Below are 26,592 nucleotides of genomic sequence, written 5' to 3' on the forward strand. Positions count from 1 at the left end.
GTACCCCATTAGTCATGTGAGAAACCACCTGAGACTATTTGCAACTCTGCCTCTGATATTTTGACCCATCTCCAAGCAAGAGATTTCATATTTTACATAAAGGATAAAAGACAGGTGTCCCCAGTTACTTCATTTGGATAGTCCAATGACCATTCTGTCTTCATGAACTCCAGGGAGAGGGTTCTTTGTAGTTGATGGTCTTCTGAGTCTCCATAAGGAGGCCCTCTAGTGGGAGAGCAAGTTGCTAAGATATTTATGCCAATAAGGCCAATAGATTGGGCCCATGGGAATTCTGCTTCCTGAGAAGAATAAGTATCAGCAACAGGAACTCAGCTGTGTCCCCTCCCCTCTATTCTGAAAAATAGTATAGATTTCCAGGAGTCTGTTCAAATTGATTTTGAAGAAATGGAAATCAGTCAAGGTCTCTGGGCCTGTAATTCTGCCCCTTATAACCCAAACCTTAACCTTCCATTTGTATTTACAAACACCAAATATGACCCACCTATTTTTGGCAGCCTGTACTTTTGGTCATATTTGTGCCGGTTGAGGAAAAGAAACTTCTAGTACTGTTATTGCATTATTGCTATACCTTCCATCTGTAATTGAACAGTATTTCTTCCATGTGTTTTCTTTCTCCATATGAAATTACGTGATGTTTCTCTGATGCACTACCATGGTACATGCAATGACCAAGTATACAGAAAGAATATCTGAGATTCTCTGAAGTAAAAAATATATATATACATATATACTTGCAATAGAATACTTACAATTTAGAGTCTTGTTATCTTGTATGCACATGAACATGGAACTGTTTTCAGACATTCCATTTTGCCAAAATATCAATTAGTCTGACTCATCGAATCTTCTCTTTATATTCTGTATCATGTATGGGACATGTTTCTATTTACACACCAGAGAATACCACTCGAACTTCCACTGAAAAACAGCCTCTGAATATGTAGCTGGTAATCATATGCTTAGACAGCAAAGGAAGTCTTTCATGACTATTTTTAATGTTATCTATAACCACTTCAGATGTCTTTTTGGAAACCAGCTGCAGAATCAATGTGTTCAGAATGGTATCATTCAGCCACTGCTATGTATCAGCTACCATTAATTTCTTAAAGGCCAGGTCCTATGCTTACACCGAAACAGAAGGAGTAATATGACTTTAAGGGTGTGGGTTATAATTCAAGTATGACTGTATTAGCATAAAAGAACATAAGCTGCTTTTTCTGAATGCAAACATGGTCCCTAAACCAAGGATGTAAATTAGTATTACAATGAAAGCTGCCAGAAGGACAGAAGTTGGAAGTGTTCTCTTCTCCGAGCAGCAGGAGACTGTTCAGGTCCTGCTGTTTTGAAAACCTTTCTCCCCCCATGCAGGCTGCCCTGCTAAGAGAAATCCATTTGAATATTTTGGCAATCACAGAGGCCCCCACATAAATTATGGATACAGAAATGCAGAAGACAGTCTAACAAATGGAACACGGTGGAATCTGTTTTTCCGCCGCCATATGGTGTCGACAGAATGCCACTTTGTTTCTCTGGGAAACAGCTCATCATTAAAAAATAAATAGCATCTTTTCTGTGGGGAGAGAACCCACAGTCATTATTTTGAAAAATAACAAACAGGAAACTCTGTCCTTTCATTTTACAATCTTTTTTTTCTTACATTATTATTATTGCTGCACACATAGACATATTTTTCCAGGAAAACTCAACAATGGCTTGTACCTTGGTGCACGGGAACTCGACATCATGTTTTTCTAGATTTGGGCAGATAAGTCCAAGCACAAGACACGTCATGAAAAATCAGGGCACTTCATTATAGACCTTCTTCTTTCCTTTGGAAAAACTATTCTTTCAACCTAGCATATGGATTTTAATTTAACATATGGATTTTACTTTATGCTTAGATTTTATGCTTATAGATATAATGCATATAAACCATCCTGGTTTACGTAAGCTTAACAATCTCCAAACTGAATTCACATGACTTTATTATCTATGGAATAAAGTTGTTACTGGAATTCATTCTATATCTGATAACTGACCCTTTCTCAGACCCAGAAAAATTTTATCGTATTCCATAATTAAGTGTAATACAAAGCTTGTGCATGCCTTTGTCCCTCTGAAACCTCTTCTCCAGCATTGTCCCCATTGGTCCACAAAAAAACCTTTCCTTACATGCCCCTATATCATCCTTCTAAATATCAGACTGCTGAAAATTTCTATTTGGAGTGCTATCTGTGAGCGAATCAGAGTATTTTCAAATCAGCATAATTCCCAAAGTGTTTTTGCAAATATTATTTTATTTGATGTACAAATAGCATTGAGATAGGCAGGAAAACTTACCATTTCTTCTTTATAAACAAAGAAATGAAAAGAGGGTTTTTTAAAAAAAGAAGTAACCTAGATTATTACTTGCAGGGTTGAGCCCTGGTCTTTTGACTCTCAGGTGAGGTTTTTTTTTTTTTTTTTTTTTTTCTATGCCACTCTGTTAGCTGGGGCGGAGGGACAAAAGAAGACCATTATTATTATTTTTTATCTTCCATTGTTGCCTCAGAGATGACCTCTGACCCTGTGGCTTATTATTGATAATGCATCTTCTGCCTATTTTTCTCCCAAATCAAGAAAATATTTTAAGACATAACTGGGAAGTTCAAGGTTTCTAAAAGTCATCTACCATGGAACAAAAGAAAAGTAGACATCTATGAAGCGGTATACTATGTTTCAAATGCAAATCTTTATGATTCTGCAGCTAGAATTATCTATTTCCATTTGGTGAACTCTGTGAAATGGAATTCAGGGTCAGAAAAATATGTTTGAGGTGATAAGCTGCTTTTTGTTACGGTATAATGCTGTTCTAAAACAAGCAATAATTTTATAATACATTGTCCTGTTGGAATGATGACTAAGAAATTTTCACGACAGCAGGTAAATGATAAGAGCACAAAATCTAGTACTCCCGTGGACCAGAAGTCAAGAACAGAAGATATGCATTCCTTCTTCTCCCCAAACTGTCTGTCAACACTAAATTCTGTTCTGTAATAGGACGCTGAGTCTCTGCCAAATTGAAAGAGTCCTCACAGCCTCATCTGATTGAATTCATTTCTATCACTTCTAAAGAAAGCATATTCAAAAATATAACTGATCTCAGGATGCATATGTTATTTTATTTCTTTTCTTCAACTCTTCCAGCTTTGTCCTTTAATACTCCCTTAATTCATATTTGGGATGGGGATTTTGCAAATTAAGAAGCAGAAAAATATTTTATAACTGCAAAGTTCCAAGGCATATGCTTTGTTCCTTGTTTCTGGAAACACAGTCTTCAAGAAATTACATACAACTGGTAGATAATTCCAAAATGTTGTTGACAGCTTGTCAATAGTGGAAGCTGATGGCTATGTGACATCAAGTGCATGACTCCAAAATGCCATAATGTGGAGCACGCACCAAAAGTAAAGATTCAGAAAAAGGTAGCAAACCTTGTACCACTCAGTGTTGTTTTAAGGTTGCTCATTCTCAATTCTATGGTATGGTTTGCCTCTATCATTTGTAAGATAACCACCTAGGCAGGAACTAAATACATAGAATATAGCTTTGGATGTTGTATCTGGTAGAGAGTGAGGAAAGACTATATTTTTGCGTTATTATTAGATGAAAGCTTCTTCTCAATCATCTGCATCCAGCATAATATGATTTTATTTTTTTAATTTTTTTATTTTTTAATTTTTATTTATTTATGATAGCCACACAGAGAGAGAGAGAGAGGCAGAGACACAGGCAGAGGGAGAAGCAGGCTCCATGCACCGGGAGCCTGACGTGGGATTCGATCCCGGGTCTCCAGGATCGCGCCCTGGGCCAAAGGCAGGCGCCAAACCGCTGCGCCACCCAGGGATCCCCATAATATGATTTTAAACCTGAGTTCCAGATCTAGAAAAAATGATATAGGGGAAAACATAAGGGGTAGTGATCTGAGAAGAAGATAGACTGATTTAAAGTTGCCCCTTGGGAAAAGAACTGGAGTTATAATACCTGTTACTAATTTAAATTAAATTAAAACTTTAGTTCTTCATTTGTAGGAGCCTCATTTCATATATTTAATAGCCACATGTGTCTAATGGCTACTGTGCTGAACATATATATCAAATATTTCCATCAGCACATTCCACAGGATAGTCTTCTCTTTATTGAGTGTATGATTTTCAAGGGAAACATCATGCAGATAAGAGAGATTTAGAATACAAACTCCATGTCTGACTTCCCTCCTGAGGTTTGCTATCGGTTTTTTGCCTCATAAAACAGAGACCACAGTGACAGAGACTCTATGGGCTTTTTCTAGAAGAAACAAGCCAAAAGTATTATGTAGCTTTTAAGTGCTCAGTAAGTGGTTTAATTATACTAATAGTCATGCTCACTAGATTATGTCCATAAATTTAGTTCTGTGAACAATTGTTGAATCATCTTCTGTCTCATGTTAAAGAAAGGTTTCTACTCTTATATTTGAGCTGCTAACAGTAGCAACAACCATGAATATAAATGTTTATTGATTCTTTAATATAAGCCAGGTGCATATATATCTAGATTCAAGTTTGGCTATTAATTCATATTTCCCAGTGAGTTGTTGCCCTTGGAGTAGTTACTGTATCTCACTAACCTTAATTTTCCTAATAGGAAAATAAGACGATCATAGTCTTTGTGAGGATTAGATTAATGCTGTCCATAAAGCTCTTAGGACAGTGGCTAGCACACAGTAAGTACTCAGTAACCATTAGCTGTATTTAAAGCCATTTTCCAGACACTTTGATAAATACTTTACAGCTGTTTTTTATATTGATTCTTAAAACAACCCTATAAGATACATATTATCATTAACTACATTTAACAGATGGAAAAACTAGGACTAGAAGATGGTCAGAAATTTCACCAATTTAATACAGCAGATAAGAAGTGGAGCAGAATTTGAACCAGGTACCCGATCCTCAGAGCCTGAACAACTAACCTTGATCGTGGCACCAACCTCGTGAGATTATGAGGATTTTATGAGATAATGCAGGTAGAGCATTTAGCACGTGCATTTTCAGTGATTACATTATTATTAAGCTAAGGCTCATTAAGTAATTGCTTTTTCATTTTGGTAGTAATTTTAGTGTTTTATGTGAGGGGGTGTTTATGGTGTTATCAGAGTGCAAGTTGTATCTGATGTTTTAAAATTACAGAACATTTTATAGCCATCTAATAATGTATCCTTTATGGTTGATATGCCAGTCCTCCTCTCAAATTTCATTGTGCTTAAAATATAATAATAATGTCATTTTATTCAAACAAACCAGTAAGCAAGTACTACTTAAAAGAAGAGCAATGACAATATATTTCCTTTGAAACCATGAGCTGTCCTTTGTAGAAGAGTCTTAAATGAAGTGGAAGATGATCGCTGTACATAGGGAGCTATCCTGGACGTGAGGCTGAAGGGAGAGTTCTCAACTTTGAGAGCTATACCCAGCCAAACACTGTGAAGCTCCTGCCGACCTGGCATGGGATGGCATCAAGGGCAATGCTTCACAGACCACAATTTTCCAGCATGTTGCTCCAGCCCGAAGCAGCCCATTAATATTAGCATAAGGCAGCCTAAGTCATTTTGGAAGGCACAGTGGGAGAGACAGTAATTTTATTACTCCTTTTCAGAAATGTGTTAAACTACAACTTTGAATACTTAAGCTATTTCTGCACCAGATAACACTTTACCCATGATAAGGCAAACTCTGTAGGAACCAAACTAAAATCAAAGAAGCCATAGTCTCCAGAAGGAAAAATAGAAGAGATGAGAGACCATTTGGAAATTTGGTTCATGTTCATGGTAAAAAGAATAAATGGCCTTTTTGCAGTATGTAACTTTTTCCTAGAGCAAAGAGAGTAAATCTAATTTCTCAATCTTCCCAAGCAGTAGAGAATGAGACTTTTGAAAACTGCATGGATACTCTTAAGAATTTCAGAAATGGTTTCCTAAAGGCTGAGAAGAGTCATTAATACATAGGATGATATAGTTAAGATCTAAGAAAAATGTAGTTGGTTAAAATGCTAGGTCCAAAAAAAAAAAAAAAAGCCTTCCTGAATTTTAACAAAAATCGAAGTTAATCCTGCAGAGCTTTCGAAATTTCAATTTTCCAATTCCCCTAAGATATGGCTTAATAAACACTCATGTAGAAAATGAAGCATAGGCCTTAGCGGTATATAAGCTAATGCAAGACTACAGTGTGATGCTGTATGACAAAAATGTGATGTAATCTTGGGAAGCATAAGAAGAGAAAGACTATCTGGCATGGGAAGTGATAGTTAGAATATGTTTTATTTTGGAGAGATAAAATCTAGAGTTCAAGCAGCTTATACACAGACAGCAGAAAATATTAGAATGGTAAGGCACATGCTTCTAAAAGAAGTTATGTGAGTAAGAAGTAGGAACCTGGAAAATATGAGCTGGACAACAGACCCCTGAGAGCAAAAGAGAAGAAATTATGTCAATTCGGTAACAATAATTGAATGTATGGACATTTTTTATTGCATTATTACATTCTCAAGCCAAGTGCAGCAAACCCTGGATTGCTGTGTGATATATCTACCTCCTTTGAAACTGAATTCCAGCTGAGCTTGACTTACTTTTGGGCCATGTTTTTTATGGGATTCTTTTTTTTTTTTTTTTTTGGGGGGGGGGTTGTTGTTCTGGTTTTAGGTTTGTTTGTTTGGTTGGTTGGTTTTTGGTATTTTTCGTTGTTATTGTTGTTTTACCTTATGTTATACATAATCAGTCTCCTCAAATCTGTGAGCTTCCCCAGTCCAGGTATCCTGTCATGTTCAGCTCTCTATTTCCCAGAGCAAATGAGACAAACTCCAGGAGGCCTTCATGACTATTTGTTGATTTCCTCCAACATGTCACTTTTTCTGCTATTAGGTTAAACACTGTTCACAATCTGGAGGAGACTTTCTACTCCAACTTAGTCTTTCCTCCTGATCTTCCATATGGGCCATCAAGATGTGTTATCATTAGCAGCCTCTTAAATGCCTTAATTGGAGAAGTTGGGCATTTAGTATCAAGGGGGCACAGAATTCAACTGAGTTTAGATATTCCAGTATCTACCTTTCAAAATCCAAAAGAGAAAAAAAGGCTTTGGGGGTAGCAAAAGCTATAACTTAATTGGCAACACCTGCAGAGAGCAGGTGATAAATGTGCGAGGAGGATAAGGAGTATCTCCAATCTTTTTCTGTTGTCATTCCCTATACACACATCCCTATTGAGCAGTATACCTCTAACTGTTCGCGTCAAACCTGCTCAGGCAAAAGAAAACTATCAAGTAGAAAAAGATATTCTAGTATTAACAGCACTTTCGGAAATGCAGTTGAAATTCTTAATAAAAACTATTTCATCTCTTTCCTTTCTTCCCATCACAATCTAAGTTATTGAGGGTAAAAAATTCAAATGAACATATCTTACCAAAATATTTATTCAAATGGGAATGTTAGTGATTTTCAGATGCTTGCTGGCAGAGTGGAAACAGAAAGATAAACGACTTTCTCACCCTATTCAGGAATTATTGTTGTCCTCTAGCCTGTGATGTTCCCTCGTTATCGAGGGGTACACAAATCCAGGCAGTGCATAATTTGGGAACTAAAAGTAAAATAGTAAAACATTTCTCAAGATGCTTTCACCATTTCACCATTTTTTAAAAGAATTTAAATGTAAGAAAAGAAGCATGACTCATACTGGTTCTTCCCAGGCATTAAAATTCCAAGCACAAAACTATGTGCATCACTTCACAGGGTGCTACCAACACTTTGCAAAAAGCAGGTTGGAATCCCAGTCCATGGAACTCCCAGGCTTCTGGAGAAAAGCTACCATTGCCAAAGTTCATCCACCACATTTTACAGATTGCCAAACTAAGGCCCAAGTTGGGAAGGCAGCCATAACTTTTCTCAGACCCATCTGGCAACAGTTAGGAAATGAATGTCTTCCAGTCTTCTTACCAATGGACAAAATAATCACCTGAGCTATTTACTTCCATTTTAATCAGCCAGCCAATCAAGTCTGAAATGAGAGCTTGCTTAATTATGCTCTCAGCCATGTGTTAGCTCTACTGTGAAGAACTAAGAGAGCAGAGTATAGGTTTGCCTACTGGGAAACCTGACTTAGACACACCTGAAACAATTAGAGGACAATAGAGGACCAGATGTAATTAAGTGGGAAAACTTTTAGTAGAGTGATTATAAGTGCTTTGAGGGGCTCAAAGGTGTGTCTCCAGTAAAGAGAGGGTCTGCTCTCTCCCAGCTGCATTGTCACCCGGTCCACCTCTTCCTGGCTGCATTGCTTAGAATTAACAGAAGGGATAAGATGCTTCAGACATGGTGCCTGCTGCATGGCTCTCAGCATCCCAGCTCTTGATCCTTCCCATTCACTGTCTGGCTCTGTTTGGGCTGATACCCCTTTTTCTGTAAAATACCCTTCTACTGGCCCATTTCCAACTTCCCTCATGATTGTGTTAACACCCTCCTGACCCAGGTGACTTCCTCATGACCTTTTCCCTTGCCAACCATTCCCTTCTTATGCTTCTCACCAGAATCCATCTACATGGGTAGACAGGCATGCTTTGCTTTCTTTCTAACCAATCTGGGGTGCTCCACATAGGCCTTTCAGTCTTAGATGCTTAAACACAAAAGAATATTTTAATAGTCCTAAGGATGGTCTCAGGGTATGATATGATAAATTTCTCTAGTAGTACTTTAAATAAGGGGATCCCTGGGTGGCGCAGGGGTTTGGCGCCTGCCTTTGGCCCAGGGCACGATCCTGGAGACCCGGGATCGAATCCCACATCGGGCTCCCGGTGCATGGAGCCTGCTTCTCCCTCTGCCTCTGTCTCTGCCTCTCTCTCTCTCTCTCTCTCTCTCTGTGTGACTATCATAAATTAAAAAAAATAAATAAATAAATAAATAAATAAGACACCATGAGATGAGGTCCATCTTCTCATAAGAGAATATGCTTATTTTGGTACACACAGAAAATCTGAACTTTTAGTCCCAGACTGACTCTTGAATTTACAAAGTAAAATCTTTTTTGGCAGAACCTCTTTCCTTACTCTCAAACGATTTCTTCTGCTCTACACTCTTCTTTCAGCCAATGGCCTTTGTACCATCCTCATTTTTAGAGTCCTGAAATGTAAGGTTCCCACAGAAAAGAGAGCTTTTACAAAGAGGAAAGAAAAAGAATAATAATTTAAACCTGACACCCTTTTTATGCCTTTATTTTTTCCAAACTAATATGTCAAACTAATTCAATTTATCATGTTCATTTTTCTTCAACGGAAGACACGGATCTGAAGTAAATGAATATGCTCTAGATAATACGGAAGGCAATGCAAATACATAGTCAAACTTAGACCATTCCAGGACTATAATATAACCAGAGATATAAAATTTTAATTCAAAAGTTAACGATTCATATATCACTTGTTATCTTCACCTGTCAACACTTCTGACAGCCCATTTTAATATTTAGTATTTTTTCATACTTTATCTTGTAAAAAAGAATTTTATCCCTTTCTCACTATATTTCTCAACATGGAAAAAAAAAAGGTCAGACTACAGTTTGAAATTTTAGGCATGAAGGATGATAACAATGGTTTCTAGTGATAAAAAGTTCCTATCCTCATGGGAAAAGACTGATTTTTTTTTTCTTTTCTTCAGCCAGAGCAGCAAGTAATCACCAGAACCAATTTTAAATCCATCCTAATTGATCAAGGACAACTTCACATCAGTAACATTGCTTCTGAAAATCAGCCAATGTGTAACAATAATTTTCAAGTAACTATGTTTCCACAGCTAAAGATTACCCAATATCTAAACACATTTTAGTTTTAAAATTCTACCCATCCCTGAATTCCATAATTCCTGAATCCTTATACAAGGTCAGGTCTCTGCTCAGTATGAGCTCAACCGTGAAGCTCTCCCCTGCTTAGCAAGCAATAAATTCATGACTTTGTTTCAGATATGGAGTGATAGCTGCTTTCATTTAATCTAATTTGACACCTCATTAGTATATCATATTTAAAGACTTATTTACTTATTATACCCCCATTTATTTAAAATAGAATATAAAGTAGTTAAATATTACAAAAGCCAGCCCATGGCCCAAGCTGCAACATGTAGGAGGTGATCTATCATGAAATGAGCCAATAAAATTGTCTGTTTCACATGTTGGCATATTCAAATGTAACATCTCCATCAGCCAGCCCTATTTCTGCACCTCTCTCCCAACAAGGACTAATATCTGAGCCTCAATCAAATTATCACACAGCAAGAAAAGAGGTTCTAGGGTATCACAATATGACAACATGGTGGGCAAAGTCAGGCCTCCAAAGTTAGCCTTCACTGCAGAATGTTCAGACACCATATGCTTGAAAGGAGTTGTCAATATTTATCCTATTTGTTCACAACAAAATGGGAACAAGAGTGATTTCTCTTACATATATTTGATGTATTTGAAATCACGAAATGTCTTTTAAAGAACAGTTATTCTCTTAACACCTAAAGGCTTCAGTGAGACTGTGCATAGGCCACCATGTACCATTTTGTTTAAAGTAGACATTTTTTAATTGTTAGAGCATTTCCAAAATACTATATACATAATTACATACATCATTGTCCTCTTTATTATTTTTAAACGTTGTTTATAGATTATCTTACTAACTTTATGGATATAAAGGGCACAGAATTTGTTGAAGGCCCTATATAATATATTGATTTATGTATACGGTAGTCCCCCCCGCCCTTTATCTGTGGTTTTGCTTTCTGTGTTTTCAGTTACCCACCATCAACCACAACCTGGAAGCAGATGATCCTCCTCCTGACATATCATCACAGGGTCAATAGTTTCTAAGGCTATATCACATTGCCTTCATCATTCACCCCACTTCATCTCATCATGTAGGCATTTTGTCATCTCACATCATCACAAGAAGGGTCAGTGTAGTACAGTACGATGTTTTAACAGAACCAGAGAGATAGATACCACATTCACACAACTTCTAGTACTATATATTGTTAGGATAATCATTATAAGCTTTCACTCATATGGGGAATATAAAAAAATAGTGAAAGAGATTATAGGGGAAAGGAGAAAGAATGAGTGGGAAAAATAAGAGAGGGTGACAAAACATGAGAGACTCCTAACTCTGGGAAACAAACAAGGGGTAGTGGAAGAGGAGGTGGGTGGGGGGATGGGGTAACTGGGTGACGGGCGCTGAGGGGGGCACTTGACGGGATGAGCACTGGGTGTTAGACTCTATGTTGGCAAATCGAACTTCAATAAAAAAATATACATATATAAAATTTTTAAAAAATTGTTCTATTTTATTATTAGTTATTGTTGTTAACTCCTTACTGTGCCTAATTTATAAATTAAACTTCATCACAGGTATGTTTGTATAAGAAAAGACATAGTATGTAGAGGGTTCAATACTATGCTGTTTCAGGCATCTCCTGGGGGTCTGGCAATGTATTCCCTGTGGAGAAGGGGATACTACTGTAGTATGATAGCCTGACCTCTGTAAGACTTAGTGTGTCCAGAGAGAGCTCATTATCTATTTTAAAAATGAGAATCAGGCCCCCTTGCACACTGTGTTTAGCCATGATAAATATCATGACTCTCCAAGATCCTTTATATCCTCTGAGCAAGCTTGCCTGCCATCTGCTGCAAACCTGCCCGCATGGCCTCCCTAGTTTCTCTGATTGCTGTCTCAACGCTTCTACCCAAGCTCTTCCCCCACATATATGCTATTCTTTCCCCTCTTCATCTCTGCATGCCCAAACCTTCTCCTTCCTGTCAAATTCCATACCCAACAGGAAGTTATATGCTACCATTCCATGAGATCCCTTCTCCCTGTCCTAAACTCACATTTACTCTCCCAATTAATGCTTTCATTTATTCATTTACTTAGAAACATTTTATCCTGTTGGGAAATATGCAGACATTTGGTGATAAACACCTGTTGCCTTGTATTATAGTTATCTGTGCATTCATCTTATCTTCCCTTATTAGCTGTAAACTTTCTTAAGTGCAAAAGATGTGCCCTTACCATGATGTGGGGCATGATACCTGCTAAGTGGATGAACATGTTTGCCTTTGGCATGGGAGGAGGACTCACAGAAGGTGACCCAAGTCAGCAACTGTGATTCAGTTATCAAATAAGTATCTGATCTGGTCTGGGTTATTTTGCTCACCAAATTCCAATTGAACAATTTTGAAACTGTTCCTTCTGCAGTGGATGAATCATGAGCCCTCTAAGAAATGGAAGTTAAAGCAGTGTATTCACAGAGCACATGAAATAAGTTTTAAAACCTCCAGCTATTGGTAATTGTCAATCATTTTTAAAAGTCTATCAATTTAGCTTGCATGCTGCTAGAATTCGGTGTGCTTGAATATCCCTAAGGACACCATGTATTTCTGAGATTATCGCATTTATGGATCTCTCAAAAGCATGGAAGAGAGCTGATGGAGGCTTGTTAAAACAACTAACAGTAACCAACATGAGACAAGGAAGAGTCCCGGCACTGGACCATCTGTCCATTCAGTTTGCGGGATAGAAAGATGGGTGGTTTTTCTTCATGACCACTAAAGGCTGCAATATGTATATTAAGAACTGAGCTTTTTATTAACAAGTGTGTCACCTGCAGTTGTATAAGAAACAGCCTGTGCTAGAGACTGAGAAACCAACTAAGACCCTGTGTCTACAGGGTACTCGTATTTATAGGCTTTTCCATCTTTGTCACATGTGGTATTTGTGGAAGGGGCTCCTCCTTCCGTAGCCACCTCCTCTGGCCCAGGTCCATGGAGAACCAGGGCCCTTGAAGTTTGTCCTCCCTCGGCTCCAACTAGCACATCAGCGCCAACCTCCCTCCCGTCTGTGGAGGTGCCTCCTGGGACCGTGGATTCTATTCCTTTCCCTCTCCACCTGTCTCCTCTGAGAGCTCATCTGCTTGCAGTGCTTCCTCTCTCACCAGGATGCAAATGACTCCCAAATCTATTTCTCTACTTTGCATGTCTATCTCTCTACATCACAGGGTACTTACTGCATGCTGTTGGCAGGCACTCATTACTCAGTAAATACTTGCTGCCTGATTGTAGGATAAGATGGAAGTAGTCTTCCTTCAGGTAAATGCATAAAGGGCTTTTCTGGGTCAAGATAGCCTTGGCCTTCCTAAATTCAAAACTAGAGAGAAAAGGATGAAATTGCTCTAGGTAAATTCCTTAGAGAAGGAACTGTTATAATTTTTGTTCAGCATATGATATTTTTCTGCTCAGTATTGCCTTCTTGTTCTGGAACAGTCCCATCTCTGTCCATCCTATCTCCACAAGAGCTGTATAACCATGTGCTCCTGTTCCATATCTACTAAGTAGGCATTTGACTCACCCTAGACTAAGGACTTTTGAACCTGTTTCTAGTGATGTCTGAAACTAGAAAATATAAAAATCCAGGTATATTTTCCAACATCAAAATACTAACTCAACAAATATTTGCTAAGTAACTACTATGTGCTGGGCATTGTGCAGTCAAGAACTAGGACAAAAGTCCCTGCATGATAGTAGAGGAAAACAGATGATAAATAAATATGCAAGAAAAAATATAGCATGTCAGATGTGGTAAGCTGGAAACCCGCTATCCAAAGAATTATTACCTCCGATACCCAAACTCAGAGTAGGAAGAAAAAGAAATAAAGAAAACAGAATGTTCATTGTAACACAGGCCTATTTCCCCTGGTCTTTTCTATGGGTTTTAAACATGAAAACAACAATAGTAAAAGTAACTATAATGGCTCCTACTTAGTGAAGGGGTTCAAGTTGTCCACAATGGATTCAGTGCAGCTGGTCCTCAGTTGACCAAATACCTGCCCTTTGAGATAAGCACTAAAAATTAGCCTGATTTTATAGATGAAGAAGCTGATGCCTTAGAGAAGTCAAGTAATTTGGCCAATGTTACAGGGTGAGTAGCAGAACCAGCATTAAACCCAGGCTTCCTCCCACCAGGATCCTTGCTTTTACCACTCACTCTGTCATACTGCTACTGAGCAGCCTTCCCACCCAGATGCTGTGCAAAAGTACATCTCACTTCAGGGAGTTCACAGGCAAACAGAGAGGCATAGCCATTTGGGACAAGTGCAATACAGTTGCTGCCATTACACAGACGAAATTTTGTACTAATAAAAAAAAGTGTGTGGACTGGGATTCTGAGCTTCATTTAACCTTCTGGCATCATCCAAGGGCCAGACCCATTTGCTTCCAAGCAGAGCAGCTCCTACCTAGTGCCTGCTGCTTCTACATAAGGCTGGATGGAGAATAAGACCCCTCTGGGTTAAAGGAGTAACAGCAGCCTATTTCTGCCCTGATACCTTGAACAAGTCATCCCTGGTATTTGCTGAAACAACGAGGGTTACTGTCCAGCACCTACTCAACCTACAACTTACTCAGAAATGTTCTAATGACTCCTCTAGGCAAACGCACCAGTACAGCCAGTGCTGAAAGACATGTCACTCCAAATATTAATCCAAACCAAAAGGTCCTTTTTTACTCTCCATAAAATACAAAATCATATTCCAAACTACAAGGACTTTACTGGGATTTTAATTTTTTTTAATGCAACACATTTCCATTAAATTAGCTGCTAGTGAATTATAGAAAAGGAAAACAGGACTGTGGGTTTTTCCTCATTCCTCATTCAGTCATTCATTTTGTTTTTCCACTTTTCAACCCTCTATTTCAGCCTTCCTGCTAGAAAAGCCTAGGTCAGAAATTCTGCCTTTGAGGGCCCAGAGCACAAGGAAAGAACCTATGGCCTGTGACCTGAGCAGCAGCCTGCAGGGAAAAGAGAGGCCAAGGAAATGTAGCAGAAAAGTGAGTTAGGAAGGAGTCCTTAGAGTTCTCTTAGAAGCTAAAGTGCTTGGAAATTGAATGTCAAAGCCCAACCAGGTTTTTCTTCCCCAAGGGCACTTTTTCTCATCTGGAGAAATATTGTTCATTTCGACACTGCTCTCCTGGAATTCACAATTGGTATCAGTTCAGGGAGCAGAAGGACAAGTCTCCCCAGCACCCCCAACCCTTGCCCCATCCCCTGGCAGGATTCACTGTGCTCTGGTCCTCCCAGCACCAACCTCAATCCTCAAGGCACCTCTACCTCCATCCTGGATAGCCATGCTTGGTAGTTTCCTTGGCGGGATTAGAGGATTCTGATCATCAAGAACCTTGTCTCCTTCATCTGGAATCCTCCCAGAGTTTGGAAAGCTGTGAAGTCAAGAAGAGCTAATTTAAACTCTGGCACTTACATACAATAGATAGGTAATTCACTGACCTAGGTTGCTTAATCCCTCAAGGATTTCATGTCCTGACCAGTGCAAGGAGAGGTAGAAATACATGTCCACCCAAGCTGCTCTGATCACTAAAAGAAAAATTAGAATAACTCACATTGTTTTGAAGGACTGCTATGTGCTAGGCACTGGTCTGAGTTACTTGTATGCATTACTTCCTTTAAACTTTATAACAGACCATAAGGTAAATTTTAGCATGAATTCCATTTTATAGGTATGGAAATCAAGCCTTAGAGAAGCAGAATAATTTGCCTATAGTGCTTAGCCTAAAAGATACATAAGAATCATAACAAGAGCTATGCTTTGGTACACTGATCGTATGCTAGAGATGAACTAAATATTTTACTTGTATTATTTCACATTTTCCCATTTTTTCAACTGAAGAACTGGATCTTAAAAAGATGAAGTTGCCTGCTATACTTACTCAATCATTATGTAACAGAGCAGAGATGTCACCCCAGGCCTTTGGGTCAGAGTCTTTGAACTTAACCATTACTCACTCCCTAGAGATGACAGTTTCACCACATAGTAGCTCCTTAATATATTTTGTTAAATCAAATTGATGCTATGGGGAGTTTGCCATTCAACTATATTAGACTTCTTATGAAGAGAGTATAGGTTTCAAGTCTTATGCATAGTGCATTTGATTTTCTTTCTAATTTCTTCATGGATTCTGCATTATTCAACCTCAAATGCTGAGCTCTTGAAATGAGGCCAGGTCACCCCCTCCTTAATTTGGGAACCCAAATGCACAACCAGCAGGCTCTTGAGCTGCCAAAATTGATAGCCCCATTTTTGCGAATGGATGCTGCCCACCAAGGAAAGGCAAAACTACAACCTGCCAAATTAATGGATGTGTTGATATGGGGTCTTAGGGATTGCAGTGCAGCAGACACAGAGTTCAGTCAAATTGAAAGTGTGCTCCAAGTTGTAGGCAAGAGACAGGGGGTTTTATTTTTTATTTTTTTATTTTTATTTTTTTGAGACAGGGGGTTTTAAAGCAGAAACCACAGGCTTACCCAAATTTTTTTGAATGAATTATGCTTGGTGCTGGTGAGTTTAAGCTGAACATCTATACATGATTGGCTATTGAACTAACAGGGTTTGCTAAAGTTCTTTTCGGTTTTGGATGTGCATAGTCTGATTTGCCTTATGGCCTTCCGACTCCATCTTAAAATGATTCTGATAGCCATGCTTACACTATTTTGAATCTTCTTTCATGATACAAAGCACTTTGTCAAGCTTCATTGACCAAACAGTGATAGTAATATAAGCAACTCGTGAGAAAGGGTTGATTAAGTGTGAATCCATCAATGTGATGCAACATCCTGCATCCATGAAGCAATAATTCTGAAGACCAGAGAGAAGTGTAGGACCATGCCTAGAATGTTTTACCATATGACATTAACTCATAAAATACAACATAATGTGCGCCCTATGATGGCATTTTTTACAGTAAAAATATATGTGAAAATTAAAAGTTAATAGAAAAGGAGCACTTGGTTGGCTCAGTCAGGTAAGTGTCTGACTCTTGATTTCAGCTCAGGTCATGATCTTAGGGTCATGAGATTGAGCCCCATGTCAGGCTCCAAACTCAGGGTGGAGTCTACTTGTCCCTCTCCTTCCCCCTCTACTCTTCCCTCATCAACTTCCCTCCCCACTGCTTCCATGCACTCTTTCTCTCTCAAATAAATAAATAAACAAAATTTCTAAAAAGTTAATATAAAAGGAATTAAATGTTATGTTATGATGGTTCAACTCTGAGTGGTGTTTTATAGATTTATGGACGATTCTATTGTTTTGATGGTAAAACATCAAAACTGAATGTCAGAATACACTGTGGACAACTGCTCTAAGAAAAGTGCCATAGAACAGGCAATAACTTTTCACAAATATTTATTTTTGTTATTATTTCCCTGTCACATACATGAACAAGGGAGACTAACAAAGAAAATTAACCTGTATAGTAATCACTTGCTTTGTGGTTCACAAGACATGTCTACATGCTACTTTTTATCTAATACTTAAGTAAGACAGGGATATCCTATATGTTTTCCAAACCCTATTTTCTTTCCAAGTGAAGTACAGAATATTCAGGAACCTCTTGCTCACCGGGACATGGAGGTGAAATAAAGGGTCTGTGATTGAACCAGGATTTTCACAGCTAGTCCAGGATTTTTTTCCCTGCACCAAGTGTTTTTTATCCTCCTATGGTTATAAATGGCAGTCTGTGCACTTGGGGAGTATACAGTTGACATACTGATTCTCTCGAAGGTTTTAGGAAATGTGCTTCATGTTTTACTTTAGATACTGTCAGTTTTGGTTAGAGATGTGAATGTTACAAGACTGAAAGAAAGATGCCATCAGAAACTGGGAGCCATTTGAAGCAGAAAGGATTTCCTTATTCATGGAGGCCTTTTCACTGAAACCACTTCTGCATCGGTCCCAGGAGAGCTTAAAGAGGGCACCCAGTTGTGCACTTTCCTTTCTTTCTCCTAAGCACACATTTGCACATTTATCACCATCCCATGTTCCTTTAAGCCTTGTGCCACTGCTTCCAGTTTCTTCTCCTGTTCTCCTCTCAGCCTCATGTGTCTGATTTCATAGGGGGGAGGAGGGTTATCTCTGTGCTCCCTCTCGGGTTGACTTAGAGCTACAGCCCTGATGGCTCTGCAAAATTGATGGTTTAACTCCTGTGTCAGAGAGCAGGACCGGGGAAGAACATCTGGGAAATCATTAATTTACACAATCCTGTTCAACGGCCAAGGTATCACATCTTTACTGTCTGTGCACCTCTGGCCCCCAGCACCACGGTGCCACACGGGCATAAAGGGGACACCTGCTCTTGCGCAGAGCCCTAAGGCAGACAACACTGAGAGGGAGATTCTCTGCTTAAAGTCTTCAAGGTCTCACTGCGAGTCAAAGACCAGCAGTGCTTGGTACATGCCTCTCCCCACCAGTCCTATCCCATGAGAAGGAGGCAGGGTGTGAGCATGTGAGTGAGTGTGTGTGTATGTGTATGTGTGTGTGTGTGTGAATAATTCCAGGAAGTCAAGTCCAGGCCTTTTGAAATGTATCAAAAATCTATGTCCACACTAACCCAGGATCTAATTTCCTGCCCCAGCTTCTCTGTTTAATAAAGTAAGAAGCTGCCTATCTCACAGCACTTTTCCCTTTATTCAAGTTAAGCCTTCCCTCCTGCCTTGGTTGTAGGTCATGATCTTGGCTGCTCCCTGCAGATTGAAAAGGTTGACTCCTAGATCTATACGTGACCAGCTTAATTCTAGAGAGACTGTCTGAAGTACTTCACGGTGGTTTAGTTTCCACGTCATTTATCACTGACATCGTCTCATGCATGAAAGTGCAAGGAGATTTAAGGAGCTGGCATTTGCTCACAAGGTCTCCTTTAGTGGAACGGAGCCTAACACGCTACTTAACTTGCTCTGCCACTGAAACATAACTCTTCTCTCCCCACACTTCCGTCTTGGACAGAATAGCACAAGCCCTTACCAAGTGGGGAGCTTTTCTCTGGAACTCTTAAGTCCTATTGTACTGAAATGTGCATGATACCTACGGGGTTAGGTCACAACCCATCTTTGCAGTCCAAATCCCACGCCTCAAAAACAGCCAGAAAGAGCCTGGTGTTGCAGGAACAAGTCACCTGAATGACCAAGAAATCCTCTGACACCACATAGAAGGCAAATCAAGAAAACACCACTTTTCTGAGTTTGAAGAGAACTGGGTTTTACGACTTATTTGGATTTGTTTTTCCAATTTATTTTCATGCTTGCAAGCCACTGCTTCTTTTTACTCTATTAAAACTTTAAAAAAATTAAAACCAAAGATGAAATCTTTACATGTCTATCGCTGGTTTTACTGGATTCCTCATTCTAGAAGTAAGATTTCTAGTTTTGCAAAAATAAGCCCCAGGAAGCCGGTATTTTCTGGTAAGAGTCAATATTCAGGATCATACAAGTATAGGAAGTCCTACAAACTAAGTTTCCAAAATTGGAAATCATACTGAATCAACATTTTCTCCCAAAATGCAGATAACATATTCTGAAATATTAACATTCTGCTCAGTCAACAGAATGTCCTCCTGTAGGTTCTGTATACCTCCTTCTGGAGTTTGGAAGACCTGGTGCAGTTCTGCCTTGATATAAAGCATTCTGAGCACAAGCCCCAACACACACACACACACACACACACACACACACACACACACACACACACAGTTCCTAAATCAGAAAGCAGATCAAATAGAGCAGTTTTTTACCTTATTCTTCCACATACCACCATTTTACACACATACACACGCACATACATGCACACAAAGTTTCTGATATATTGTCCTATATTGCCTCAATTAAGGAGATTTATTTATTTGAACATCAGTGTCCTCTGAAATTATGATTAGCCCCTGAGAGAGAGCAACTCTCTGGAAGGACATGTATTAAACTGGTAAGACTTGTGTTTATACACTAGAGATAAAGCTTCTGGGACATTTATATGATATCAGACATACTAAATTATTTTTAAGCTTTCTGACAATAATAATTGAAGATACATGTCATTTTATCTATTTGTTTCTAAACCACAGAAAAGAATTAATGAGTTATTTACCCATGTACATTTGACTTTCTCTCTGTTTCACTGTGGATCTGCTCATTCATTTCTTATCTGCATAAACGTATAGCCTGTCCTTTTTTTTTTTTCAAACCAGGGCCAACTTGTAGGCTAAATAGGCTGCAATTTTTTTAGTTAATTGTAAGTTTTTAGAAAGTGCCAGTGTCTTTTAATGCCTCTTCTCTAGGTTGGAATTAATGATAAAGTTCCATGATTCAGGAAAATTCTTTTGAGTGAAGAAAGTCCCCTTGCTAAAGTAGAAATTCTCTTGGAAGGTAATAGGAAGTCATTATCTAACATTTACCCCTCTGAGAAAATTAGTATAATATCCTTTATTATATGACAGATATTATATGGACCAAGTAGCAAAGGGAAAAAATGGGTCTGAAATGTGGGCATTACATGAAGAGTCTTAATTACCCAACAGGGCAACAGTCCCTCAGGAGAAACAGGTAGAGAAAAGGAAAGGTAGAATGATGCCAAAAATCAGATTCTCTTCTTTGCTCGTTGGCCATATTTCAAACCTGCTAACCATGAGTCAGGTCAGAAAAGGAGAGTTCTCCTATGGATAACTGTGATACAGCCAAAGAAAAAAATGTACCAGATAGCATTAAACAGACAAGGAATACTTTATTTAAGACTATTGCAATAGGATGATATGCCTGGGTGGCTCAGCAGTTGAGCGTCTGCCTTCAGTTCAAGGTGTGATGGGTCCTGGGATCTAGTCTCACATTGGGCTCCCTGCGAGGAGCCTGCCTCTCCCTCTGTCTATGTCTCTGCCTCTCTCTCTGTGTCTCTCATGAATAAAAAAACAAAATCTTAAAAAAAAAAAAAAAGACTGTTGCAATAGGAGAGAGAGATTCAAGTCCACTTAAAATTCTTTGGTGTTAAACAATAGGAAGTTTTTAAGCTCTGGGGTGAGCTGGGAGAAAAGTACTGGAGGACATTAGGGAAGAGATTGGTCAATGTGATTAAGTAATCTGTATTTGCTAATTGTACCTTATCAGAATTAGAATCCTACTTTCCTTCAGAGACTGGAAGATAAGGGTGCTATCTTTCTTAATAATTACATTTCAAAGGGATGGCATCCAGGTCCTTGAGACATTCCTGGGTGGTAAAACTGGCAAAAGGCTGGGAGAAGACTTATATCTTAAAGGAGCAGAGAAAGAATTCACAACTATAAGTTTTCTAAAATATGTGCTCCAAGAAAAGAGAGACCGGGGGCCAGTCTAACGTTTAGTCAAGATAAAGAGAATGTTAGGGCCATCTTGATCAATCTATAGTGATATTGAGAAACGTACAATGAGCACTCGGTAAGTTCTATGTTCTTCACATGCACTTCCTCATTTCATTGTGATGTGTTATGTTCTTCATTTACAGATGAGGAAACTGAAACACAAAGAGAGGCTAGGTTACCTGCCTATGGTTACATAGTGCCAATCCATCTGGTTTTGGAGTCTACAACCTTAGCATGCCAGTATGGTAGGTAGGCAACCCTTGCACCTCAATGTCTGAGCTTAAGATAAATCCTGTGGTAAATGTACCCTACAGTGAATCACAACAGATAACACATCTTGGCAGGTCCCTCCTCTTGCATGCAGGGAGAATTGAGACATCTTCCAGACAATAGAATATGTCAAAGATGATGGGATAGTCCCCCATGATTATGTTATATTACAGAAGATGGATACTTAGCAACCTAGACTGAGAGATTCTCCTAAGGGGTTTGAAGAAGTGATCTGCCATGTTATGAGAATGCCTAAGAGAAAGCCACTTGGAAAGGACCTGAGCATAGCCCCCAGGTGACAGCCCACAAGAGAAGGGGACCTTAGTCCAAATTCTGATCTAAATTCTGCCAACAACCACATGAGCTTGGAAGTGAACTCTGAGCTTCAGATAAGACATAGCCTGGCTAACACCTTGACTACAGTCCTGGGAGACCATGAGTGGAGGACCCAGCTAAGTCTTGCCCAGACTTCTGACTCATGCTATAACTTATTGAGTTTGAGGTACTTTGTTGACAGACCTGTTGTTTTGGTGAGTGCTCTGGCTATCATTTACTGAAATAGCCTCCTAGAACTTCTAGGAGTTCTTTCTGCTTCTAGTTTGCGCTCTTCAAAATATGCCTGCCATGGTCATCTTTTGAAAATGTATTATCTTAATATGTAATTCTTCAATGTCAAATGTGGTATTAGCAACTAAAACTTATAGGATAAAGCCCAAACTCACTAAATATTATAAAAAGCTCTCCCAGATTGGTTCCAAATTACTCTATGTTTCCCAATTTCTTGCCACCCCTCCATAGATTATTCATTCATCCATTTTTTTCAACCTATAGTTACCTAATGCCTTTTACCAGAAATTGTTCTGGCACTCCATGTATGAAACCTAAATGATAACATTTCTTCCAAAATAGACCTCTAATATAGTTGAAGAGTCAGACAGTTTAATCAACTATCACAGTGAAGTAGAGAAGCTGAAAGGACTCCATTTGAGAAAGTCTCCATCTCTGCTCTTTTTTCTGTGAGGCCCCATTTATTTATGTTCTGTATTTTGCTTCTGAATAAGCCAAAGAAGCTATGTTCATCATTCTCTGTGTTTTGTCCTAGGCCCCAAACACCTAATGACATCCAAGAAGAGCCAGATCCTAAACATGTTCCATTAGCTTCAAACAAACTTCAACTGATGCTGACATCAACATCCCCTACCCTTGGTAATTTATGGAATAACACCTCTTGTTCATCTGATGCTTGCCTTTGACTGGACCCTCCTCTAGATTCCTAAAGGAACATGTATCCCAGACCCCTTTCCAATAAAAACCTTAGCCCCAAGCAACAATAAGACTCATTCTCATTTCTTTCCGAGTCACGCAGACACTCCATCTGCTACTCTCTACCTGTCACTTACATTATTCAATAAACACTGTTTCCACTTTCTCTGGCTCAAAGTTGATTTCTACCTTGGATGAAGTCAAGGACCCTCTTGGCTGGTCCTGTGGGACATTCCCCAGGGCTCTCAGACTCAACCTGCCTGCATCAACAATTCAACACAAAATTCTCTGGCTTGAAGAAGTCAAATGGTATTGTTCCAATTCCACCACTTACTATCTGAGAATTGGGTAAGTTAACTTTCATCTCTGAACTTCAGTGTTTTCACTTGTAAATATTGGAAATAACACCTAAAATCTCAGAGCATCACTGAGAGGGATTAAACTAGGTGATACAACTAAACTGATTAGCATAATGCAGAATATAGAATGAAAATCTAATAAGCACTTGCTAAAGCATTTGTTAAATTTTTATATTTGTTTTTTGTTTGTATTTGTTGACACTTTTATACTTCACATGAAGGGGGTAGGACAAAGATTACAGAGGGATGGCCAGGCAGACTGCTTGTGGGGGTAAGCACTAGGGTGAGCATGGAAGGAGGACAGGATTCAGAAACATGGAAAGTTTCCTGGTAGGCTAACATGTGTAAAGACACAGATGCCTGAAACAGCAGGAAGTTTCAGACACAGTAGTTGGGCTTGTCTGAGAAAAGGTGTATGTGGGAGAATTAATTTAAAGTAACTCTCATTTATTTCCCCAGTACCCATATTTATTCTTCCACAAACTGAAAAGAAGAAAAAAATCATCTGGGACTTACTATATGACAGACATCGTTCTAACCAGCCTCTCATACCACTTTGGAACATATAAAAGTATTAGCAGACACAGTATTTCCTATAAGCATCTTGAAGTCCTGCTGGGGAGAAAAACAAGTATTTAAATGAATAAAATAAAGACTACTAATGTGTATATTTAAAAATGCTCATTTTATTTTATTTAAAATTTTATTTATTCATGAAAGACACAGAGAGAGACAGAGAGAGGCAGAGACACAGGCAGAGGGAGAAGCAGACTCCATGCAGGGAGCCCGATGTGGGAGTCAATCCCAGGTCTCCAGGATCACGCCCTGGGCCAAAGCCAACGTTAAACTGCTGAGCCACCTGGGCTGCCCCAAAGTGCTCATTTTAGAATAAAGATAATTCATTCAAAAGACCCAAGGTGACTCTCTTTATGTATATATGTTTTTCCAAAACATACTTTTTTTTTCCTTCTTAAATTTTTTTTGTTAAAGTTTGATTTGCCAACATATAGTATAACACCCAGCTGATCCCATCAAGTGCCCTCCTCAGTGCCCGTCACCCAGTCACCCCATCCCCCCTCCTACCTCCCCTTCCACTACCCTTTGTTCGTTTCCCAGAGTTAGGAGTCTCTCATGCCAAAAAATACTTCTAAATGTATGTAGCTTTGGCACAAAATTTCCTCATTGTATCATTTAACACATATTGCTTGACTGCCTACTAAATGTGGTGTACTATTCCTAGGCCTTTGGTATAAAAACAGACGTGATCCCAGTCCCAGTGAAACTTAAGTTGTAGCAAAAGCAGACAAACAATACATAATATATTTGACAAAAAATGTATAACATGGTTGTATATAATATGATGGTAAGTGATAGGGGACAGAAACACATAGATCAGAGAAGGGGGCCTCGGGGTAGGGGCTACAGGACTACATAGGGGAGTCAAGGTGACCCTTAGGGAAAGACTACAAGTGGGGAAAACCTGAAAGATGGGATAAGAGCTTTCTAGGCAGGGGAAACAGTGTGGGGAAAGGCCATGAGGCAGGAGTGTGCCCGGCATGCTTAGGAAATGCCAGAGAGGACAGTAGGGTTGAAACATGATTAGGGCGGGAAAGCAGAGAGAAGGTAAGAGAATCAGATCCTGCAGGGACCTCTGGCCCACTCTGAAACTGAGACCTGCTGTAGGGATTTGAGCAGAGAACTATCACAATTCAACCAGTGTTTTTGTTTTGTTTTGTTTTTAAGATTTTATTTATTTATTCATGAGAGACAGAGAGAAAGAGAGAGGCAGAGACACAGGCAGAGGGAGAAGCAGGCTCCATGCAGGGAGCCCGACGTGGGACTTGATCCCAGGTCTCCAGGATCACACCCTGGGCTGCAGGCGGCACTAAACTACTACGCCACCAGGGCTGCCCTCAACCAGTGTTTTACATTTTTCTTAGGGAGAACTATAGAAGGATGCCCTCTACATGCCAGTGAGAAACTGGTGACATGCTGTACGATGATCCCAAGAGAAAAACTTCCAACACTTCATCATTAAGCATTAGTTTCTTGTAGATATCTGAAAGCTAACAATCTAACACTAGAGTCTATTGTAATTTTTAACAATAAATTCTATTCCTAATTTCCTAAGTTATTTTTAAAACCATGTGTAAAGTCGGTAATATGCTTCCTGTGAGTCGATATGATTTTTGTCTTTAATTTGAATGGTAATGAATTACATGCACTGATTTTCTAATATTAAAATAATTTTGCATGCCTAGGGTAAATTCTCATGGTTTCTTTCTTTGATGCTTGGTGACTTTTGACTGTGTAGCATGCTTTTTCGTTAAACAAGGTTTATTTGCAGTAATTATTCCAGTCATATTGTAAGGGTAGTTTTATCATAAGAAATTGCATTGGTTTGCCAATAAGTGATACTTTCAAGTTTCTGGTTTTCTTTTCTTTTTTTTTTCTTTTCTTTCTTTTCTTTTCTTTTCTTTCTTTTTATTCTTTCCTTTTTTTTCCTTTCTTTTTTTGCTATTAATATAGTTTCTAATATGAAGACAGCCTCAAATTATTGATAAAATCTATTTTGTCATAATCTGTCATTGCTTAGAACACCACTGAATTCTATTACTCGGCATTCATTTCAGATCTTTGGACTTGTAACCAAAAGTGTAATTGGCCCATTTTTTGTCTTATACTGGCCTTTTTTTGTATAGGTATAAAAGTTATAAAAGTCTCATAGAATAAGTTGGATGATTTTCTTTATTATTTTCTGAAGTAATTTATATATGATAGGGACTTTTAAAATTGAGTTCTTTACCATTTCTTTGTTTTCTTTTTTCTTTTTCCTGATTTCTATTGGGCAAAGATTTTTATCGACTATTTATCTCTACTGATTTGAAGCTATAAATTATGTTCTTAATATTCAAATACATTATTAGAAAAATGTGGAGCTAAATTTGGGTAAAGTCTAAAGTTATTCAATGTTTTCTCCAATGCAAAACTTGTCAAAAATCTTAGCATGCCTTAAACAACGCATAGCACCACCATTATGTTATTGCTTTTGGTATGTTTAGTTTTACCTATATAAACATCAAAATTGCTCTTTAATTTACAGATATATTTTCATTTCTTCTGTGCTCACTTTTATCCTCTTGCCCATGCTCTGAGTTCCCATCACCACTATCTACACTGCATATTGTAATAAATCTTGTAGTATTATTCTATAACTGGTCAACAGTCTTTGTGTGACTAATAAATGCCTTTTTCTTACCTCTGCAAAGGAATGAAGATTTAGCTGAGTATAAAATTCTAGGCTAACAGTAAGTCTCCCTCAGGGTTTTGAATAGATGATTCTCTTGTCTTTTGGACTTTCTTCTGGGTGATAAATCTGTTCTCAGTCATAATACACTTCATGTGCAGATAACTTGTTTTTTCTCT

General features: G+C 38.6%; 1 long non-coding RNA gene across 1 annotated transcript in view; it reads right to left on the minus strand.

Moving 5' to 3' along the window:
* Positions 1-26,592, minus strand: part of LOC125752810 (uncharacterized) — a 160,521-nt gene that overhangs the window by 60,050 nt on the left and 73,879 nt on the right. Inside the window, exon 2 of the long non-coding RNA XR_007403173.1 lies at positions 15,199-15,328. This is a non-coding gene — a long non-coding RNA (uncharacterized LOC125752810). The remainder of the gene's footprint in view (positions 1-15,198; positions 15,329-26,592) is intronic.

The sequence above is a fragment of the Canis lupus genome, chromosome 17 (genome assembly GCF_003254725.2).
Source record: "Canis lupus dingo isolate Sandy chromosome 17, ASM325472v2, whole genome shotgun sequence".
Classification (NCBI taxonomy): Eukaryota; Metazoa; Chordata; class Mammalia; order Carnivora; family Canidae; genus Canis; species Canis lupus.